The sequence below is a fragment of the Anser brachyrhynchus genome (assembly GCF_964034855.1).
Source record: "Anser brachyrhynchus genome assembly, chromosome: 1".
Lineage (NCBI taxonomy): Eukaryota > Metazoa > Chordata > Aves > Anseriformes > Anatidae > Anser > Anser brachyrhynchus.
Window position 1 is genome coordinate 111,469,585 of NC_137694.1, and position 8,974 is coordinate 111,478,558.

Here is an 8,974-nt window from a genome sequence, read left to right on the forward strand (position 1 = left end):
GTTGTGCAGAGGGCTAGCTAGTTCCTTGACAGGTTTCAACTTCAGCTGAAATCAGATACTAGAGGAAATGAATTGGATTTATGCATGTGTAGAAGGGTTGGTCAGGCAGGATCTATGTTTATTAAAGCACTGTCTAGCAATTCTCATAGGCTGTCTTTATACCTTGTAAAATTTTAATACAAAAGGACATTCAAAATAAAGTAAAAAAATACAACAGGGTTTACAGGTTTATGCATTTATCCATCTCCAATCCTATAATCCATCCTTCTGTGGTGACTTGCATGATTCTGTCCTGATTCTACAACCCTTTTCATATGGAAATACATATGCTCATATGAATAACTGTTTAAAATCAATGCTGGTTTTTATTATATGGTTTATGCATTTCAGAATCGGACCTTCTGAGAAAAAGTCAGTATTGTTTGCAGATAAAATATTCAAGACAGAAAAGGATTACTTACAGACAAATAACCAAATGGGAGACTATATGTGAATTTCTTTCATATGAGGAAAACAGTGCAGATATAATATTTCTGGGGTGAAAGGAAAATACTTTAAAAAATATTCACTTGAATTTAAAGCCATAAAAATTAGCCTTGGAGACCTATGAAGTGGTCATCCATTCCACATCTCCATTGAGGTTATAGATTGTAATGAGAAAGAATGAAAGGGAAACTTTGTCTGGTGCTAATTAAGTTTATTAACATAAAATACACTTTTATTAGTTGGTGATTAGTTCTCACATTCTTAGAAGAAAAAGAGTCTGTTACTATATGGCCAATAAAGGATGCCATCAGCATGTAATTTCTTTAAATATTTGGCTTTTTAATGTACTCAATGCTTTTCCATTTCTGATCCAAAGATTATTTTTGTTGAATGGGTATTCCAGTATGGAAAACTTATAGTGGGCAGGCAATTATATTTTTATTTGCTTTTAATTGCTACTACTTATTCTATTCAAAAAGATATTCTCTGAACATGTTAGACTCTCCAGCTCAGCAATGTTATCTGTTATTCAGAACAGATAATTTATGAACAAGCACAAATTACATTTCAGGTGAAATAACTACAAATCTGTAGTTTCTAATGACGTGGTTTTGTTGAAGAAAAAGTATTTTGGAATTAGTTACCTGAAGTGCAAATTTGACTGTGATACCAATAGACCCTTTTCACTAGGAAGAATTTATTCTATGACAATCAGATTATCTTCTGAGCCTGAAAAGAAAAACAACTTCTCATTCCCACTAAACTGGACACCAAACACTAAATTTTCACCTTTCTGCTACTTCTGGTCCAGTTTCTGGAATAAATTAAGCCAAAGAAGCTTTAAATAGGGAGGGATCATGGTATCTGAGCCTGCTTAGTGAATTGCTTGAAACAACAGATTCTTGGCATCAAAAATTATTTGAGATGCTCTTTCCATTGTAAAAAGGATTAATAATAACCAAATATTGCTATTTAATGTCTCCAGAGTCCTTAAAGCATGGAAATACTGTGTAGATGAGGTAGAACCCTTCACTACTCCCAGCATTCAAAACCCTGCTGGGTACTCATAGTCTTGGAAATGTCTGCTTTTAATTATGCACATTGCTGTTCTGCCAGATAGCAGGTGGAATAGCTTTCAATTCAAGAGGGAGCTAATATAAACTCCTCTCAGCAAATTCTCTTTAAGAGGATTCTCTTTCAATGCTGCCTGTATAAAGCTGAGATTCTAGATATGCTCACGAGAATATTCTTCTCTCAGCTAATTGCACAAGAAACAAAGTCTTCTCATATGTACTGATAAAATTCAGTAAAACTTGAACTTCCTCTGCTCCTCTGTTATCTGTCTACTAACCAGATACATGTCTGCACTATAGTTTGGTGAAAAAACACTCTCTCTTTGTATCCAGCTTGGCATAACTAATGTAGACCTGCCAGTAGTTTTCATTCATTTTCACCTTCAATCCAATCTGTCAGGGAATTTTTCTTCCTTTTATAGCATTTTTTTTTCAGGTTTTCCCTGCATTGTCTATGGGCAGAACGAACACAGCTGCATACACAGCATGACTGAAAGCCAGGCATTCAAACTCCCTATTTTGTTACGAGTTTGCATGTGCCAAAGAGCTTTTGTGCACAGGCTAGTTGTTGACAGACATAAGGAGGTAGAGGTTTGAAAATTCCTGGAGATATTATTACACTATACCAATAATATCTGTCAGGAATCAGGAGGAATCATACAGAACCAGTGTCTGATCCTCTGGAAGGACTCGGAGCACTTTGGTAAAGTTTAGCTAGAGAAGACAGCTGATTATGGACTAAAAGAACATTTGTTTTTAAAGCCCTAAATCAAGAAAAGGCAGGCCCTATTGCTTTGCTGAATAAGTGTCAATTAAATTAAAACCCCAACTAAAAGAAAATAACCAAATATCCACAACCTTTCATAAGCCTCTTTTCTCCTTGTTTTCATGCCCAACTGGTTTCTCTGGTGTGGATGGGACAGGGAAGCTTGTGAGAAAACAGTATGTGCTGAGCACAGCTACAGCTTCTTAAAGTGTTAGTATTTCTCTTGAAAACCAAATGAAAAATGTAGGATACTACCACTCAGTAACTGAATTTTACTATGAGAACTATAATCACCAGTCCTGCTGGCTTCATGTTGACCTCTCAGCACTGAAGTGCAGCACATGAGCCTTTCAGTTCAAGGTCTTGGTTTTGCTAGCAAAGCGGTAAAAACTCTCAAGGGCATTTCTATAAAAACAGCAGATACTGCACACCACAGACTCATTTTTTATTCAGGAAGAAGATTTCCCCAGAAAAGATAAACTGATTTTTCTAGTACTATGAAGTGGTAATTAAGGAGAATCTGGTCAGGACCTTATTACCTCTGTAATGGGTCTGTAATATAAGCAGGTAAATAGCAAATGTAAGAGGGCAGGAGACTATCTGCATTTTGCTCAAGAAGACTGCTTTGAAAAAAACTAAGAAAAACATTTATTAACTTCAGTCTCACAGAGGTTATTACATTTCATTCCCAAACTCTTAAAAAGTCAGTTTCTTATACACATTATTAACATCTCTTAAACCAAGCGATCAGCTCCCCAGCTATTCCATAAGCCTATGGAACAGCTGGCATGCAATATAAGTATTGTTCAACCAGCATATAGCAATCCTATGTCTGCTCCCCATATACGAACATCCTCCTGAATAGCCTGTTAATCCCCTCTATGACACTGAACACCATAAAAAGTATGAGACCCAGGATAACTGAAGCATGCACAAGACTATGAAAATACTAGGTAGTGAAACCTAGCAATCTTAAAAAAAAACCACAAAAACAAACAAACAAAAAAACCCACACAAAACCAACCTTGAAAAACACGTGAAGGAACACATAATAGGAATGATCCCATGACTACTGAAGGTTCTCTCTTACTTCAGTGTGGTCATGAAATATTGTATGACTGTAAGGCCCCTCAAGAGGCAGTACACCACCTTGACATTTAATGCATTTACTGCGCAAGACCCTTCATATAGTGACTGTGGTCTCTTAGGTAGTTATTACAAATGATGTATAACTGCTGAAGAGAAATATCAGATAAATGTATGAACATTGTTAAAATGGTAGGTAGCATTTCTTGGCCACAGTTGTTTATCACTATTTCAGAAATCATCTGTTAACTACAGTATTGGAGCACTTAATATAAGATACTAATGTAAACAATTAAGAGGGAGTCCTTTATGCCCAGGTTGTTTCAAAGCATGTTCCAATACAAGAGATTTTTCCCGTGTCTGTCTTACACTCTCAACAATAAGAGGAAATGATAAAGCTGGACACTGTGGCAAAAGGCATAATGGAAGGAATGTGCTTCACTTCTCACCTGTCTTTCCCAAAATGTGCTGGCAGCCAAGTATGATATTTGAGACAGTTTCAAAAGAATGCTTCTCTTCTCAAATAAAACGAAGCTTTATTCAGATACTCTTTTTAATTCTGAAGTCCAAAAGAGGCCACGTACTTAACATCCCCAGAAGCTGGGCTGGATTAGAATGGAAATATTGGAGCCAGCACATATGTTGCTACTTCTTTTGTCTCTCTCTTTTTTTTTTTTTTTTTAAATAAAAGTTAAGGTCATTATTAAATCAGCTAAAGGGTTCAGTTTTGCATGGTGCTGAGTCACCTGAAACTCTGGGAAGGCAATAAAAGTTGAGAAGTTGAGAGTGCTCAGCCTCTTCTGGGAGTCCCCATATGGTACCTGACAAGGCATACAACTTCCTGACATCTGCTGAAGCAGCAATAACAGCAAAGTGGTGACTCTGCTCGAAGAACTGGGGGAGCACTGGAATCTGACTATTTAAAGATGAACATCACAAATATCCCAATATATCAAATAACTCCTGACATCTGTAGGCCAGAGAACTGCTTAGCATTGCTGTACTGGGTAAGAACAAGCATAGAACTATATCTTTAAATTTAAATGGAAACAGACATAAGCACATATCTTGCTCAAATGTGCCCTCCAAATTTCCAGTCTGTGCAATAGGTTGCAAACAAATATATTGCCCTTGCAAAGAGGTTGTTCAAGACCAGAGAATAAGTTCTAATATTTTATATGACCTGGAAATTATTTCTTTAAGATCTGGAAAAAATAATCTAGAGAAAGCATGTAATGTAGTCACAAAATTGTATAAGATAACATCTACATACGTCATTGAGAAATTTCCCAAAATTCCCCAACACCTTTTTTTTTTCCCTCACCTCCATCCGTTCAGAAAAATGTGTGTTTTCACAGAACAAAATTAGACCCTGTAAACATGTGTTTTCCTTTTAAAACAGTAACAAATTTTTCTGTGAAAAAACAGACTTTCACCTGAAAACTATTTTTTTTTTCATGGTTTTGACAGATTTCAACTGTTTAAATTTTCTCTATGGCTGCCAGCATCTTGTTTTTATTATTTTTTTCAGAGACTTACATTGATTTTACAATAAAAAGTTAAATTTTTCCAAAGAAAATTTTCTCGTACACATCAGTAGTTTTCAGCAGAGAGCAAAAGTATTCTCTCTTGCCCTGATCATATCTGTTCCATATTTATAAATCTCTCTTACAGTGGAAAGAGGAAGGGGGAAGTAAGGATAAATAAATGAGAATCAGAATCAGTCCAGGAAGAATGGCTTTACCACATCCCAGCTTCTCCCCTAGCCCCTCTAACAAAGCGTCTGACACTTCATGACTTCCCAATCTGTCAGTTTACTGTCACACCTTTATTTCCACAGCAGGCTAGACTGTAACCAGAGGAAGACCAGAGCTCCATATGGTCCTGCCCATCTCACAAGTAAATGAGACACAAGCAATACCACGAGTACCTTGTGATATCAGCTATTGCAAATGGTCATCATTTTGCATGTCTCTTTCCCCAGATCACCTGCAATCTAAGCTGGATCACACTGAGTTTAAGATATTTAACAAAGAAAGAGACAAAAGCATTTTCTACAACTGTATTTTGGTGTGGAGCTGCAGTATGGCTTTGAAGCAAAGTGCTCTGCTTGCCTTCACTTACTACACTTTGGTTCAGTTCTCAGGGGGATTCAGCAACTGATTCATTTCAGAGGCACCTAAGCTGGATGCTCTGTTCCAGTTGGACACCAATTGTATTTCAGCTCTTAATGAAGACCACAGCCCAAAGCAACAATGTGACCTTTTGGCAGATTCAGATGTGATGGGGATGTTCTGTGCAGCAGCCCAGACTAAATCTAATCTAAAGTAAAACCCCTGTGTTGCATGTAACAGGTAGGGGACTGAGCACCATCTGCCCTTGCAGTGTCAAATTGCTTGCTAATCTAGTAGACAGAGAGTGTTAAACACACATTTGCATAATTGGACAAATAACTTGTTCTCTGCTAGGGAGTTTAAGCTTTCAATTTTAAACACGCTAAACCCTCTAATAACAATGACATGATTACTATTATTAAACCTCCATTATTTTAAAATTTGCTTCCAAGCAGTTACTACCCTATAAAGCACTTTCATAGTCATAACTATAGTACTTGTCAACAGGTGCCTTTTACTATGCACTAACCATGTCTGCTTTCACTGCACTCAATTCATTATCACATTTTCTCGACACAGTTGTGTGGCAATTAACTGAGAGGGAAGCTCTGTTCTGCGTTAAGCATTCCAGAGCAGCCTAAGGATTGAGTAATTTCTCTGGCTGTACCTCTCTATCATTTGGAAACCTTTCCTCTCACCACCCCTTCCAGCTCTAAATGTTCTTGTGTTGTTACTCCTCGTCTTTTCCTTCTTTTTCTCATGTGGCTTTCTATGCAGTTACACCCTTCACTGGTGAGGTAAAAAGTCTATAATGTCATTGTAGACCTCCTTGTGATGGACAGTGGCCAACATCAGCCACTGTCCCAAAGAGGTTTACTGTCTCAGTGAAACAAGGTCATACAGAACTCCTCCTTCCAATATTTCTTTTCCCATAGGAGAAGCTGCTCCCCAGAAGAACAATTTTAACCTGGAGAATAAAACATCTGGAAGATATACTTATATTGCGGTTTTAATTTACACACCACTTAATGACACACAAAATTAAGACAACTTTTAGGAGTGCCTGCTTCTGATCCTGAGTACATGCAGTCACTGTGCATCAGCTGTATTTTTCTAACTTGTCTTTAAGAGTTTGTTGTCAAATCTCTTAAAAAGCATCCTTTCTCACCGATAAGCCATTTTCATATTTCTTCCTCAAACTGACCTTTGTAAATAATGAGGTACATGGCATATATCATATTTTAAAAATCTTTTGTGGACTTGTATGTTTCTTCATTTTAAACATCTATTAACTCTTTTCATCTCTCAAAGTCACTGAGGCCTTTTCCCTTGTAGTTGAAGAGGAAGTTGATTTGCATAAAGAAAACATCGAGGCTTCAGAAGTAGAAAAGTCAAAAGCAACCCCACTCTTATTTGCTGATTACAACAGAAACTCACAAAACTTGGTGCTCTTCAGGGGCAGTCCAAAATGGCAGGACTCGGTTGCATAAGTGTAGCGAAGTTGTGTTATTGGAAATGTCTTGAAGTAGCTGTGACATCCATGCAGGGTTGGCAGCACTAGCAAATGTCCTGCGGGAATCTTGTGTCCTTCTGGATCAGCAGTTAGAGACCAGGTGGGATCCCTAGGGCAGCTCAAATGTCCCTAAACACCTGTGTTCAGGCCACTGAATCAGTACTGAAATGCAGCACTCCCATTAAAGAAGGCATAATTCTGATTCCAAACTCTGCGGTACTGTTGACCCACTGGAGAGAGGGGATGATATTCAGAGGAACCTGGACAGGCTTGAGAGGTGGGCCTGTGTGAACCTCATGAGATTCAACAAGGTTGTGCACCTGGGTCAGGGAAATCCCAAACACAAATACAGGCTGGGTGATGAGTGGATTAAGAGCAGCCCTGGGGAGAATGACTTGTGTGTGTCATTTGTTGAAAAACTCAACATGAACTGGCACAGTGCACTTGCAGACCAGAAAGCCAACTGTATCCTGGGCTGCATCAAAAGAAGTGTGATGAGCAGGTTGACGGAGGTGATTCTCCCCCTCTACTCTGCTCTCATGAGACCCCACCTGGAATGCTGCATTCAGCTCTGGGTCCTCCACCATAAGAAGGACAGGGACCTGCTGGACAAATTCCAGAGAAGCACCATGAGGATGATTAGTGGGCTGGAGCAGCTCTCCTATGAAGAGAGGCCGAGAGAGTTGTGTTTAATGCAGTAGGCAGCTAAGCACTACATAGATATTTGCTCACTCCCTGTCCCCTGCCCTTCCACTGGGAAGGGGGAGAGAATCTGAAAAAAGGTAAAACTCATGGGTTAAGATAAAGAAAGCTTAATAGGACAGAAAAGGAAGGATAATAATAATAATAGAAACAAGTAATGCACAGTGCAATTGCTTGCCACTTTCTGACTGATGTCGAGTCAGTCCCCAGTCAGTGACAGCCCCGCTGTCCAACTCCCCCAGTTTTGCTGTTCCACATGACTACATATGGTATGGAATATCCCTTTGTCCAGTTTAAGTCAGCTGTCCTGGTTGTGTCCCCTCCCAGCTCCTTGAGAACCCACAGCGTCCTTGCTGGCAGGGCAGCATGAGAAGCTGAAAAGGCCTTGGCATAGTTTAAGCACTGCTCAGCAACAACTAAAACATCAGTGTGTTATTGACATTATTCTTCTCATCCTAAATCCAAAACATAACACCATACCAGCTAATAGGAAGAAAATTAATTCTATCCCAGATGAAACCAGGACAGGGAGTTGGGGTTGTTCATCCTAGAGAAGAGAAGGCTCCTGGGAGACCTTATAGTGTCCTTCTAGTACCTAAAGGGGGCCTACAAGCTGGAGAGGGACTCTATCAGGGAGTGTAGTAATAGGACAGAGTGTAATGACTTCAAACTAAGAGGGTAGATTTAGATTAGGCATTGGAAGAAATTCTTTACTCAGAGGGTGGTGAGGCACTGGCACAGGTTGCCCAGAGAAGCCGTGGTTGCCCCATTCCTGGAGGTGTCCAAGGCCAGGCTGGACGGGGCTTTGAGCAGCCTGGTCTAGTGGGAAGTGTCCCTGCCCATGGCAGGGGAGTTGGAGTTAGATGATCTTTAAGGACCCTTCCAACCCAAACCATTCTGTGATTCTACAATTCCTTTATTCCATGATTCTATGATTCTATGATTCAACTTACACTGATGACACTCCTAATAAAGGTAATGAGATAAGGACGAGCTTTTAGACTTCACAGGCTGAAAACAATTAGTTGGAAAAGTGAATAGGTAAACCATATTGATGTCACACTATATTTTTAAACATATAAATCAACTTCATTTCTCCCTTAAAATCATTATACGTCATAAAAAAAAAACAGTCTCTAATTTTTCATTCTTGTTTCTAACGTGTTAAGACACCCTCTTTCTATGTTGATCAGCTCCTTTCTATAATTATAAATGCTTGGAAGGTTTTTTTTCA